The 15,464-nt window shown below is 37.9% G+C and overlaps 1 long non-coding RNA gene and 1 other non-coding gene across 2 annotated transcripts in view; both read right to left on the reverse strand.

Annotated features, from left to right (window-relative positions):
* LOC144613023 (uncharacterized) overlaps positions 1 to 15,464 on the reverse strand; it is a 68,344-nt gene that overhangs the window by 17,847 nt on the left and 35,033 nt on the right. The window lies entirely within an intron of this gene.
* LOC132662700 (U6 spliceosomal RNA) lies at positions 13,603 to 13,709 on the reverse strand. Its single transcript, XR_009602700.1, has one exon. It is a non-coding gene; the product is annotated as a U6 spliceosomal RNA (small nuclear RNA).

Consider the following 15,464-nt stretch of genomic DNA (forward strand, 5'->3'; position numbering starts at 1 on the left):
GCAACATTAGCCACCGTTTTAACAGCTCCCCAATCAGTTAAGACTAATTAAAAAATAGCAAATCCATATTTCTACTAAATGAATACATGGTATTATTGGAAGCCAGAAAGTTAAACTCTCTTCATCCAGCTCCATATTAATAAAAGGAAGTTATTCCTTCACTATTTAAAAATGTGCCAAGACTTCATATAAGCCAAACTATACATGTTTAAAGACAGTGACTATTAGAAAGGAAATTTAGATCTCAGACCCTGGGTCCACAACAAGAAAGACAAAGAAGACCTAAAGATCAGCCTCACACCTGAATTCTTCTTGCCCTGCTTTCTTATCTTCTCTCCCTAGTTTACTGGTATGTGTCAGTTAATAGACAAACACTGTCAGAAACTAAAATTAATATAAAAGAAGACAAGACATGGTCCCTAATCTACTTTCTGAATTTTATAGTTTGTAGGTAAAAGAGAGAAGGAGAAAAAGCTAACATTTATCCCTAGCAAGAGGAAGTATTGTATAGTAGTTAAGGATATCGGCTTCCAGTCCAGTCCACACTGGGTTCAAATCCCAATACTACCACTTACTGGCTCTATGGCCTTGAGTAAAATACTTAACTGTGTCTCAGTTTCCTTACCTGTGTAATGGAGTGATAACAGATCCTTAGGATCAATAAGAGAAATAAACAAGTAAACACATGATATAGCCCTCACTAAATATGAACTGTTGCCATTAGGTATTCCACATCAACTACCATACTAAGTGCTTTTGAATACATTCACTTTTGACCTTTCCATCACCCATTGTAATAGTTACTCAATTACACAGATGAGAAAATTGGCATGCAGAGAATTCAAATTCATTGTCCAATGATAACCAGTAAGTGGTGATGCGAAGACTGAGACTCAGATCTAATTATAAAGCTTGTATTCTTTCCACGACATGTGCCTATCTGACTTATTTTAAGGCATTTTACAAGATGACAGCTTTAATACTTTTTAAAAGGGTCAGAGGAATCCAATCAGTGATTCCATACTTAAAACAAATACAACAACCTAACCTGATGCTTTTACAACTTGGCTTAACAAGATTTCCCCTTCCATTTAAGATGGATCTAATTAACTCATGTCCTAATTAACTATCCTGTAACTGGCCTGCAAATTAATCTGATCTTCTTTTCTCCACATAGATCATGTTCCTTTCTTGTGATCAAGAATACCTTCTTATGGGACACCTGGGTGGCTCAGTGTGTTAAGAGTCCATATGTGGCTCAGGTCCTGATCTCACAGTTTGTGGGTTCAAGCCCGGTGTTGGATTCTGTGCTGACAGCTTAAAGCCCGCAGCCTGCTTCAGATTCTGTGTCTCCCTCTCTCTCTCTGCCCCTCGCCTGCTCATGCTATTTCTCTCTCAAAAATAAATAAACATCAGAAATTTTTAAAAAGAATACCTTATTACAATAATTATACTTGACCATACAAATATTTCAAAAAACTGAGTTTTCAAAATATGCTGTGTCAAGGAGAAAAAAAGAACTCATTCTCCCATATAAGATCATGGATATGACAGACCACCCTAGGTTCACAGGGTATGACTGACATCCAAATTTACATTTACTCCTATGCCTGGCTCTTGACCCAGATTTTGTACTACTTGTCAGTTCTTCCATCCCTCAGTCTCCCAGCTGCAGACCAAAACGACGTGAAGACTTTGAATCCACTCATTCATTTGCTCAATATATATTGATTTATTACTTTCAGTGTTCCAGGAACTAGAGGCTGGAACACTCTGTTCCAGCCTCTGGAGAGGCTACTGTAAGCAGAAAAAAGTCCCTGCCTGCATAGAGATTTATTTCCTAGTGGGAGAAGAGATGCATTAAATAGATATACTATTCAAGGGCAAAAAATGCAATGAAAAAAAAAGGGGAAAAAAAGATAGTGTATGTATATGGGTAAAGTTGTAAAATTAAACAGATTAATGAAACCTCACTGAAAAGATGATATTTGAGCAAACACCTGGAAGAGGTGAGCGAGCATGTCATATGACATATGAGGAAGAAACATCCCAAGCAGAGATAACAGCAAGTATGAAGAACTTGATGCTAGAAAATGCCTAATGCATTTGACCGATGCAAGCAAACCACAGTGTCAAGAGGTAAGATCAGAAAAGTAATGAGGGACCAGATCATGTAGCGCCTGACAGAATACTACTGTAGTACTCCACAGTTACCGTGGTGAACAATAAAGACGTTGAAGATTTTGGAGCAGAGAACTAGCAAGATTTTACTTAAGTTTTGAAAGGATTCCTTTTGTTGCTATATTAAAAATGTATTGTATGGTATTAATGGCAACAACAAAGATAAAATAAATATTTTTATATCTGTAGAAGAAATTTAATGTGTTTAATAGGAAATAGAGAAGAGAAATAAGAAACTGCAGGAGATGTAAGATATGACATTAGGTAGCAAGAATAAGGCCTACTATATCAATAATAACAATAAATATAAATGGGTGTGATTTTTCAATTGACAGAAGGACTCAGATTAGGAAAATAAAGAAAGTCAGGAGAGCTTCTGGGAAGATGGCGGCGTAGGAGGAAGCTGGGCTCACTGAGTCCTGCGGATCACTTAGATTCAACCCACACCTGCCTAAATAACTCAGAAAATCGCCAGAAGACTAGCAGAACGGCTTCTCCAGAGCCAAGCATAGACAAGAGGTCCACGGAAGAGGGTAGGAAGGGTGGAGAGGCAGTGCGTGCTACACAGACTGGCAGGAGGGAGCCTGGGTGGAGGGGCAGCCCACCGGCCAAGCAGAAACCCCGAGTCTGGCTGGCAAAAATGGAGAGGCTGGATGGAGTGTGTTCTGACAGCAAGCAGGACTTAACATCTGGAAGGTTATAAGTTAACAGCTCTGCTTGGAGAACAGGAGGGCTGGAGGACAACGGGAGGGAGAGTTGTTGAGCCCCGGACAACAGAGAGCAGCATGGCAGGGAACAAAGGTGCTCACCAGTGCCATCTCCCTCGCCCATCCCTGAGCCAAAATCCCAAAGGGAACCAGTTCCTGTCAGGGAACTTGCTTGCACCACGCAAACACCCAACTCTGTGCTTCTGCGGATCCATCCCTCCCGCAGGTCTGACTCCCGCCCAGTGCTGCAGATCTGCTTTGGGGAAATTTCCCAAAGCAGATTTCCAAAGGAAAAGTGAGCTGAGCCTGCCCCCCCTCCCCCGCCCCTGTGCACCTTGCCGATCCACCCCAGCTAATACACCAGATCCCCAGCACCAAAAGCCTGGCAGTGTGCAAGTAGCCCAGATGGGCCATACCATCCCACAGTGAATCCCGCCCCTAGTAGAGGGGAAGAGAAGGTACAAACCAGTCTGACTGTGGCCCCAGTGGTGGGCTGGGGACACACATAAGGTCTGACTGCAGCCCCGCCCACCAATGCAAGTTATTCAAGACAGCATAGGGGAACGGCCCTGCAGTTCCGCACCACTCCAGGGACTATCCAAAATGACAAATAGGAAGAATTCCCCTCAAAAAACCGTTCAGAAAATAACGACAGCTAACGAACGGATCAAAAACGATTTAAACAATATAACAGAGTGAATTTAGAATAATAGTCATAAAATTAATTGCTGAGCTTGAAAAAAAGTATAAAGGACAGCAGGGAATCTATTGCTATAGAGATCAAGGGACTAAGGAACAGCCAGGAGGAGCTAAAAAATGCTATTAATGAGCTGCAAAATAAAATGTAGATGACCACAGGTTGGATTGAAGATGCAGAGGAGAGAATGGGTGAACTAGAAGATAAAATTATGGAAAAAGAGGAAGCTGAGAAAAAGAGAGATAAAAAAATCCAGGAGTATGAGGGGAAAATTAGAGAACTAAGTGATGCACTAAAGAGAAATAATAGATGCATAATTGGTATTCCAGAGGAGGAAGAGAGAGGGAAAGGCGCTGAAGATGTACTTGAACAAATCATAGCTGAGAACTTCCCTGATCTGGGGAAGAAAAAAGGCATTGAAATCCAAGAGGCACAAAGAACTCCCTACACACATAACTTGAATCAATCTTCTGCACAACATATCATAGTGAAACTGGCAAAATACAAGGATAAAGAGGAAATTCTGAAAGCCGTTAGGGATAAACATGCTCTAAAAACAAAGGGAGACCAATAAGACTCATGACTGATCTCTCTTTTGAAACTTGGCAGGCCAGAAAGGAATGGCAGGAAATCTTCAAAGTGATGAACAGTAAAAATATGCAGCCAAGAATCCTCAATCCAGCAAATCTGTCATTTAGAATAGGAGAGATAAAGGTCTTCCCAAACAAACAAAAACTGAAGGAATTCATCACCACTAAACCAGCCCTACAAGAGATCCTAAGGGGAATCCTGTGAGACAAAGTACCAGAGACATAGCTACAAGCATGAAACCTACAGACATCACAATGACTAGAAAGCCCATATCTTTCCATAATAACACTGAATGTAAATGGACTAAATGCTCCAACCAAAAGACATAGGGTATCTGAATTGATAAAAAAACAAGACCCATCTATTTGCTGTCTACAAGAGACTAATTTTAGGCCTGAGGACACTTTCATATTGACAGTGAGGGGATGGAGAACTATTTATCATGCTACTGGAAGTCAAAAGAAAGCTGGAGTTGCCATACTTATATCAGACAAACTAGACTTTAAATTAAAGGCTTTAACAAGAGATGAAGATGGGAATTATATAATAATTACAGGGTCTATCCATCAGGAAGAACTAACAATTATAAATGTCTATGCACCAAATACAGGAGACCACAAATATATAAACCAAATCATCACAACATAAGCAACCTTATTGATAAGAATGTGGTAATTGCAGGGGACTTTAATACCCCACTTACAACAATGGATTGATCATCTAGACACATGATCAATAAAGAATACAAAGGCCCTGAATGATACATTGGATCAGATGGACTTGACAGATATATTTAGAACTCTGTATCCAAAAGCAACAGAATACACTTTCTTCTCGAGGGCACATGGAACATTCTCCAAGATAGAACACATACTGGGTCACAACACAGCCCTTCATAAGTATACAAGAATTGAGATCATACATGCATACTTTCAGACCACAATGCTATGAAGCTTGAAATCAACCACAGGAAAAAGTCTGGAAAACCTCCAAAAGCATGGGGGTTAAAGAACACCCTACTAAAGAATGAATGGGTCAAACAGGCAATTAGAGAAGAAATTAAAAAATGTATAGAAAGAAACGAAAATGAAAATACAACAATACAAACACTTTGGGATGCAGCTAAGGCAGTTCTGAGAGGAAAATACATTGCAATCCAGGCCTATCTCAAGAAAGAAGAAAAACCCCAAATACAAAATGTAACAGCACACCTAAAGGAAATAGAAGCAGAGCAGCAAGGACACCTCAAACCCAGCAGAAGAAACATAAAAAAGATCAGAGCAGAAATAAACAATTTAGAAGCTAAAAAAACTGTAGAGCATATCAATGAAACCGAGAGTTGGTTTTTTGAAAAAATAAACAAAATTGATAAACTTCTAGCCAGGCTTCTCAAAAACAAAAGGGAGATGACCCAAATAGATAAAATCATGAATGAAAATGGAAATATTACAATCAATCCCTCAGAAACACAAGCAATTACAGGGAATACTATGAAAAATTATATGCCAACAAACTGGACAACCTGGAAGAAATAAACAAATTCCTAAGAACCCACACACTTCCAAAACTCAAACAGGAAGAAAGAGAAAACTTGACTAGACCCATAACCAGTGAAGAAATAGAATCAGTTATCAAAAATCTCCCAACAAATAGAGTTCAGGAGCAGATGGCTTCCCTGGGGAGTTCTAAAGCAGAGATAATACCTATCCTTCTCAAGCTATTCCAAAAAATATAAAGGGAAGGAAACTTCCAGACTCCTTTCATGAAGCCAGCATTAATTTGGTTCCTGAACCAGACAGAGACCCAGCAAAAAAAGAGAACTACAGGACAATATCCCTGATGAATATGGAAGCAAAAATTCTCAATAAGATACTAGCAAATCGAATTCAACAGCATATAAAAAGAATAATTCACCATGATCAAGTGGGATTCATTCCTGGGATGCAGGGCTGGTTCAACAGTAACAAATCAATCAACGTGATATATCACATCAATAAAAAAAAAAAAAGATAAGAACCATATGGTCCTGTCAATTGATGCAGAAAAAGCATTTGACAAAATTCAGCATCCTTTCTTAATAAAAACCCTCGAGGAAGTCAGGATAGAAGGAACATACTTAAAACATCATAAAAGCCATTTATGAAAAGCCCACAGCTAATATCATCATCGATGGGGAAACACAGAGAGCTTTCTCCCTGAGATCAGGAACACAACAGGGATCCCCACTCTCACCGCTGTTGTTTAACATAGTGTTGGAAGTGCTAGCATCAGCAATCAGACAACAAAAGGAAATCAAAGGCATCAAAACTGGCAAAGATGAAGTCAAGCTTTCACTTTTTGCAGATGACATGATCTTATACATGGAAAATCCAATAGACTCCACCAAAAGTCTGCTAGAACTGATACATGAATTCAGCAAAGTTGCAGGATCCAAAATCAATGTACAGAAATCAGTTGCATTCTTGTACACTAATAATGAAGCAACAGAAAGCAAATAAAGAAACTGATCCCATTCACAATTGTACAAAGAAGCATAAAATACCTAGGAAAAACCTAACCAAAGATGTACAAGATCTGTATGCTGAAAACTATACAAAGCTTGTGAAGGAAATTGAAGAAGATAGAAAGAAATGGAAAAACATTCCATGCTCATGGATTGGAAGAATAAACCTTGTTAAAATGTCAATACTACCCAAAGCTGTCTACACATTCAATGCAATCCCAATCAAAATTGCACCAGCATTCTTCTCGAAGCTAGAACAAGCAATCCTAAAATTCATATGGAACCACAAAAGGCCCCAAATAACCAAAGTAATTTTGAAGAAGACCAAAGCAGGAGGCATCACAATCCCAGACTTTAGCCTCTACTACAAAGCTGTCATCATCAAGACAGCATGGTATTGGCACAAAATCAGACACATAGACCAATGGAATAGAATAGAAACCCCAGAACTAGACCCACAAACGTATGGCCAACTAATCTTTGACAAAGCAAGAAAGAACATCCAATGGAAAAAAGACAGTCTCTTTAACAAATGGTGCTGGGAGAACTGGACAGCAACATGCAGAAGGTTGAAACTAGACCACTTTCTTACACCATTCACAAAAATAAACTCAAAATACATAAAGGACCTGAATGTGAGACAGGAAACCGTCAAAACCCTAGAGGAGAAAGCAGGAAAAGACCTCTCTGACCCCAGCCGTAGCAATTTCTTACTTGACACATCCCCAAAGGCAAGGGAATTAAAAGCAAAAATGAACTATTGGGACCTCATGAAGACAAAAAGCTTCTGCACAGCAAAGGAAACAATCAACAAAACTAAAAGGCAACCAATGGAATGGGATAAGATATTTGCAAATGACATATCGGACAAAGGGCTAGTATCCAAAATCTATAAAGAGCTCACCAAACTCCACACCCAAATAACAAATAATCCAATGAAGAAATGGGCAGAAAACATAAATAGATACTTCTCTAAAGAAGACATCCAGATGGCCAATAGGCACATTAAAGATGCTCAACATCGCTCCTCATCAGGGAAATACAAGTCAAAACCACACTCAGATATCACCTCACACCAGTCAGAGTGGCCAAAATGAACAAATCAGGAGACTATAGATGCTGGAGAGGATATGGAGAAATGGGAACCCTCTTGCCCTGTTGGTGGGAAGGCAAACTGGTGCAGCCGCTCTGCAAAACACTGTGGAGTTTCCTCCAAAAATTAAAAATAGACCTACCCTATGACCCAGCAGTAGCACTGGTAGGAATTTACCCAAGGGATACAGGAGTATTGATGCATAGGGGCACTTGTATCCCAATGTTTATAGCAGCACTCTCAACAATAGCCAAATTGTGGAAACAGCCTAAATGTCCATCAACTGATGAATGGATAAAGAAATTGTGGTTTAATACACAGTGGAGTACTATGTGGCAATGAGAAAGAATGGAATATGGCCCTTTGTAGCAACGCGGATGGAACTGGAGAGTGTGATGTTAAGTGAAATAAGTCATACAGGGAAAGACAGGTACCGTATGTTTTCACTCTTATGTGGATCCTGAAAATCTTAACAGAAACGCATGGGGGAGGGGAAGGAAAAAAAAAGAGTTTAGAGTGGGAGAGAGCCAAAGCATAAGAGACTCTAAAAAACTGAGAACAAACTGAGGGGTGATGGGGGTGGGAGGGAGGAGAGTGTAGGTGATGGGCATTGAAGAGGGCATCTTTTGGGATGAGCACTGGGTGTTGTATGGAAACCAATTTGACAATAAATTTCATATATTAAAATAAATAAATAAATAAATAAATAAATAAATAAATAAATAGAAAGAAAGAAAGTCAATAAAACATTATGTACTTGGAAAAATTTTAAACGTTGAATATGAAAAAAAAATTTAATTATTAGGCAAATATGAAACAATTTTGAAAGCAATATTGTTATCTGACAAGATATAAGGAAGACAAAAAGTGGCACAAAAGAATATTACATGCTGGCAAAAGGAACAATAGAGCAAGATGATATAGCCCTTATTAACATCATTGCACCTAAGAATGGTGCTTGAAAATATGTCAAGCAGCAACTGACATAAGTAAATTAATATATATATATATATATATATATATATGTACACACACACACACATATACATACACATATAAATGAATAATAGTAATTGGAGATTTAGCACACCCATTTCTGCAAATGATAGATGGAAGAGACAAAAAATAAACATCAGGATTTGAACAGTATTATAAGTATGCGGGTGCTAACACACACACACACAGGCACACGCACATAGAAAAAACACACACTCAGGCACACACACATAGACAAACACACACACACACACACACGCACACACAAAGAGAAAGAAATCTATACCTAACATAAAGAGTACACCTACCATAAGAGCACTGAGTAATGTATAGAATTATTCAATCACTATAATGTATACCTGAAGCTAATAAAACACTGTGTGTTAACTATAATTGAATTAAAATGTAAAACTTAATTTAAAAAAAAAAGAAATCTATACCTAACAAAGTAAGATGCTCATGGAACATTTAAAAAATAGACCGTATGTTAAGAAAAGAAAGAAATCACCAATAAAAGCCAAAGTATTAATATTATGTAGACTATATACACCAACCATAATGCGATAAAATTGAAAAATAAAAACAAAGTAGAGCTTAAAATTTATATATTTGAAAAAACTAAATAGAATATTTCTAAAAAAATTAAAAATAAAAAGGAAACCGTATAGGAAATTCAATATGTTGATGTTAATGATTATGGGTTTGTTCGGGTTTTTTTGATGTTTACTTAAATTTGTTTATTTGTAATATCTAAAAAGTCAGGGAGTAACAAGTAAAATGATACACATTCTGATGCTCATGTTAATGATTATAAAAGCAATGTATTAAAATTGGGGGGACAGAACTAAAAAGTAAGATGTCTTACCTCACAAAGAGCCAATTTTCACCCTTTTAGGGGTGATATCACCCGTGTTGAGAATGCACATCCTAAATAATCTACCAATTTACAGGAATTGAAGCACACAGAGGGTCATATTAAATAACACCACAGGGATATAATCAGCAAAAGCTAGACAGTGCTTATAAATATATACGTAAATGGAAGGATAAAACAAGAACATTTTTTAAATTTTTATTTATTTTTGAGAGACAGAGAGACAGAGTGAGAGCAGGGGAGGAGCACAGAGAGAGGGAGACACAGAATCTGAAGCAGGCTCCAGGCTCTGGGTGGTCAGCACAGAGCCCAACATGGGGCTTGAACCCATGAACTGGAGGATCGTGAAGCAAGCCAAAGTCGGACATTTAACTGACTGAGCCACCCAGTCAATTTGTAGAATTGACTCTTTGCAACTATTAATTTTCATAATTAAAAGCAAAGTTAAATTTAAAGATGAATGCCCACAATTTGAAAGCAAGAATGAACAAATTAACCTACAAGGCAATTTAAACCATAGGGACTACTCAATTTCTTCAACAAGCATTTGCAAGAAAAAAATCAAAGAGAAATGTTTAGACAATAGTAACTTAAAAGATAGCTCACAAATTGTGGTGTAGGGAACATTTTTTCAATACTGATTCAGAAAAATCAACTGTACCAAAAACTTCCTCATCCAAATGCAGAAATCTAATATTAAGATATTTAGTTTTGATGCCACAGAAATAAAAGGGATCATAAGAGATTACTGTGAATAATTATATGTCAACAAATTTGATAACTTAGAAGAAATAGACAAATTCCTAGACACATACAAGCTACAAAGACTGAACCATGAAGAAACAAAAAATCCAAACATGTAAAGAAGAATTAACAACAACCTTTCCCAAAAGCTTCCAAAAATTAAAGAGCAAAATATATTCCCAAACTCATTTTATGATATCAGCATTACCATATTAGCAAAGGCATAAAAGGGCTAGAAGAAAAGAAAACTCCTCATCAATATCCTTGATGAGCAGAGATGCAAATATCCTCAACAAAATAGTAGCAAACCAAATTCAAGAGCACATTAAAAAAAAACAATATAGCAGGACCAAGTAGGGTTTTATTCTTGGGAATGCAAGGAATATGGAAACCATTCTATCTGATATGCCACTTAACAGAGTGACAGATGAAAATCACATGATCATCTCAATAGAAAAATTATTTGACAAAATTAAACATCTTTGAAGATAAAAACTCTCAATAAACTTGGAATGAAAGGAAATTGCATCAACATAAGGAAGAGTATATATGAAAACCTACAGTAAACATGATAATACTCAATGGTAAAAAAATGGAAAGCTTTTCCCCCTTGGATCAGGAACAAAACAAGGACGTCCACTGTCACCATTCCTATTCATCATAGTATTGGAAGTCCTAGCCACAGAAATTGAGCAAGAAAATGAAATAAAATCAAACAATAGGAAAGGAAAAAGTAAAACTACCTTTGTTTACAAATGACATGATCTTATATGTAGAAAACTCTAAAGATTACACCAAAGGACTGTTAGAATAAATAAATTCCATAAAATTGCAAGATACAAATCTACATGAAAACAACCAGTTATGTTTTTTGTTATTTTTTTAACATGTCTTTATTTCTGAGAGACAGAGAGTGGGCAGGGGAGGGGGCAGAGAGAGAGGAGACACAGAATCCAAAGCAGGCTCCAGGCTCTGAGCCGTCAGCACAGGACCCAACACTGGCCCGAACCCATGAACTGTGAGATCATGACCTGAGCTGAAGTCAGATGCTCAACCGACTGAGCCACCCAGGCTCCCCATAACCAGTTTTTTAGACTCTAATAATATATTATCCAAAAAAAAAGAAATTAAGAAAACAATCTGATGGATCATTCATCAAAACAACAAAATACTTAGAAATACTAACTTAAGAGGTCAAAGACTTGCATATTGAAAAATTACAAGACAATGATGAAATAAATTAAAGACACAAATAAATGGAAAGATATCCAATATTCATAGACTAGAAGACTTTATATTGTTAAAATGTCCAAACTACCCAGATTCTAGATCTGATGCAATACCTATTAAAATTTCAATATTTTTATCTGAAATACAAAAAGCATCCTAAAATTCATATGGAACCCCAAAGGACCTCAAACAGCCAAAACAACCTTGAGAAAGAACAAAGCTGGAGACTTCACATTTCCTGATTTCACAATATATTACAAAGCTATGGTACTAAAAAAAAAATATGGTACTGTTATAAAGACAAACACATAGACAAAGTGAACACACTAGAGAACCTAGAAATAAACCCATCATATTTAGACAACTAATCTTCAAACAGGGGTGCCAAGAATACACAATGAAGAAAGGGTGATGTCTTCAAGAAATGGTGTTGTGGGGTGCCTGGGTGGCTCAGTTGGTTAAGTGTCCAACTTTGGCCCAGGTCATGATCTCACAGTTTGTGAGTTCGAGCCCTGCATTGGGCTCTGCACTGACAGTTCAGAGCCTGAAGCCTGCTTCAGACTCTGTGTCTCCCTCCCTCTCTGCTCTTCTCCTGCTCATGCTCTGTCTCTCTCTCTCTCTCCTTCAAATATAAATAAAAACATTTAAAAATTTTAAAAAAGAAATGGTGTTGTGAAAACTGGATATCCACATGCAAAAAAATGAAATGGGATTCTTATCCTATATCATACACAAAATCAAATCAAAATTGATTAAAGACTTTGATGTAACACCTGAAACTGTAAAACTCCTAAAAAAAAATAGGAAAAAATCACATGACATTGGTCTTGGCAATGATTTCATGGATATAACAACAGAAGCATAGGCAACAAAAGAAAAATGAACAAGTAACACTACATCAAACTAAAAAGCTTCTGCACAGCCAAGGCAACAATCAACATAAGGAAAAGGCAACCCATGGGATGCAAGAAAATATTTGCAAACTATATATTTGATAAAGGGTTAATTTCTAAAATATATAGGGAACTCCTACAACTCACTAGGAAAAAAATAACAATTAAAATAGGCAAAGCACTTTGAATAAACATTTCTAAAAAAGACATACAAATGGCTTAGGATGAATCTTCTGCTATACCAACAGATAGAAGATAAAATGCTCAATATCACTAACCATCAGAGATATACAAATCAAAACAACAAGGCGATGTTATTTATAAGCATATTAATTGGGTAAATTTCATGCCAAGTATCTTTTCTGAAGTGAAATAATACAATACAATACAATACAATATAAAAGATATCACTCAGTTTTTAACATTTTAGGTAGGATAATGGCATTGTGGTTATATTTCAAAAAAGAATCCATATATTTGGATTTTACAGTGTGGATATTCATAGGTTAAATTCTATGATGTATGGATTTGCTGCATAATGATCTGGAGGGGGAGACAAGTGGGCAAGGTAGAGAGGGGATGAGATGGTCCAGACCGTACCTGCTAAAGCTGTGTGCAGGCATATGCAACATCACTGTTGTATCCTCTCTACTTAAATAAATAAATACACACACACACATACATATATTTTATATACTATTTTATATTCCATATTTTATAGTATATGATATATTTCATGTATTTTATTATATAAAATATAAAATTACGTACAATATATATTGCCATATAAAATAATATTAAACATATAAATATAAAATAATAATGTATATAAAAACATGTATGAAAGTTGCAAGATAAAAGTTTTTTTAATGACTAGTATTCATCTCAAAAATTGGGACTTAGAACAACCAATCATAAACCCCTTTCCTCCAAAAAGAAGAAAAAAGAAGGAAGGAAATAATAAAGAGAAGAAGATTAGCAAAATTAATTCTAGTTCTTTGAAAAGATGAATATAATAAGCAAGAAATACCTACAGTAAGATTAAGCAAGAGAAAAAGGGAGAAGGATATGGTTAAATCAAATTTTTTTTTTTTTTTTAATGGAACGCTTCACAAATTTGCGTGTCATCCTTGCGCAGGGGCCATGCTAATCTTCTCTGTATCGTTCCAATTTTAGTATATGTGCTGCCGAGGTGAGCACAAATCAAATTTAATTTAAAAAGGAAAATAAAAAAAGATATCAGTTATTTAAAAATGATTTAAAAAGTTACTCTAAACAGCTTACACTAATAAATTTGAAAACAGACAAAATGAAAAAAGTTCTAGAAATGTACAAAACACAAACATTGATGCAAGAAAGAGAATGGGAAGGGCCCCTGGGTGGCTCTGTCAATTGAGCATCTGACTCTTGATTTCAGTTCAAGGTCATGATTGCACAGTTTGTGAATTCGAGCCCCACATCAGGCTCTGTGCTGACATTACTGAGCCTGCTTGGGATTCTCTCTGTCTCCCTTCTCTCTCTGCCCTTTCCACATGCTCTCCCACTCTTTCTCTTTCTCAAAATAAAAAATAAATGAACTTAAGAAAAACAAAGAGAAGTTTTATAGGGCAGTAAGAATCAAAGAAATTAAAATGGTATTAAAGACTATTTCTCCCCCCAAATCCAAGCTATCTTGGCTTTGCAGGACAATTCTACCAATTTTTCAAGGAATAATTCTTTATTATTTTATATAAATTATTTCAGAAAAAATTGAGAAAAAAAGATGCCCAATTCTTTTTATGAGGTTAGTGCAATGTTTTGGGGTTTTTTTTTCTCAAATTTTAATTTAAATTCTAGGGACACCTGGGTGGCTCAGTTGGTTAAGTGTCCGACTTCAGCTCAGGTCATGATCTCACAGTCTACGAGTTTGAGCCCTGCATTGGGCTCTGTGCTGACAGCTCCGAGCCTGGAGCCTGCCTCAGATACTGTGACTCCCCCTCTCTCTCTGCCCCTCCCCTGCTTATGCTCTGTCTCTCTGTCTCAAAAATAAATAAAAACAGAGAGAAGCTTCAGGAAAGATGGTGACGTAGGAGGACTGGGCTCACCACGTCCTGCTGATCACTTAGATTCCCCCCACATCTGCCTAAATAACCCAGAACACTGCCAGAAGACTAGCAAAACGGACCCTCCAGAGCCAAGTGTAGAAAAGAGGCCCACAGAAAAGGGTAGGAAGGGCGGACAGGTGGTGCGCGCTACACAGACTGGCAGGAGGGAGCCATGGCAGTGGAGGGGCAGCCCACCCAACAAGTCATAGCCCCCGAGTCTGGCTTGTAAAAGCAGAGAGGCTGGACTGCATGAGTTCTGACAGGCAGCAGGACTTAACATTTGGAATGTTAAGAGTCAATAGCTCTGCTTTCGGAGAGTGGGGAGGGCGAGATGACAATGGGAGGGAGAGGTGTAGAGCCCAGGAAGACAGAGATCAGCTCTTCGGGGAACAAAGGTGCTGGCCAGCTCCATCTCCCTCTCCCATTCCCCAGACAAAACCCCAACGGGAACCAGTTCCCATCACTGAACTTGCTTGCACTGCGCACACACACAATGTTGTGCTTCAGTGGATCCATCCCTCTGACAGGTTGGCCTCCATGCTGGTGCTGCAGGGCACCTCCTGAAGGGGACCATTGAGGGCAAAGTGAGCAGAACCTGCCCATCCTGCCCATGTGCTCTTTGTGGATCCACCCTGGATAATACACCCTTGGCCAGATCCCATCGAGCAGCACCACAAGCTTCACAGAGTGCAAGTAGCCCAGACAGGGGACACACCACTCCATAGTGAGTCCTGCCCCTAGCAGAGGGGAAGATAAGGTACACACCAGTCTGTGGCCCCAGCGGTGGGCTGGGGACAGACATGAGGTCTGACTGCGGTTCCGCCAACCAACACAAGTTTCTCCAGACAGTGCAGGGGAAGTGCCCTGCAGT

This window comes from Panthera onca, chromosome D1, assembly GCF_046562875.1.
Source record: "Panthera onca isolate mPanOnc1 chromosome D1, mPanOnc1 haplotype 2, whole genome shotgun sequence".
In the NCBI taxonomy this organism is placed as follows: Eukaryota; Metazoa; Chordata; class Mammalia; order Carnivora; family Felidae; genus Panthera; species Panthera onca.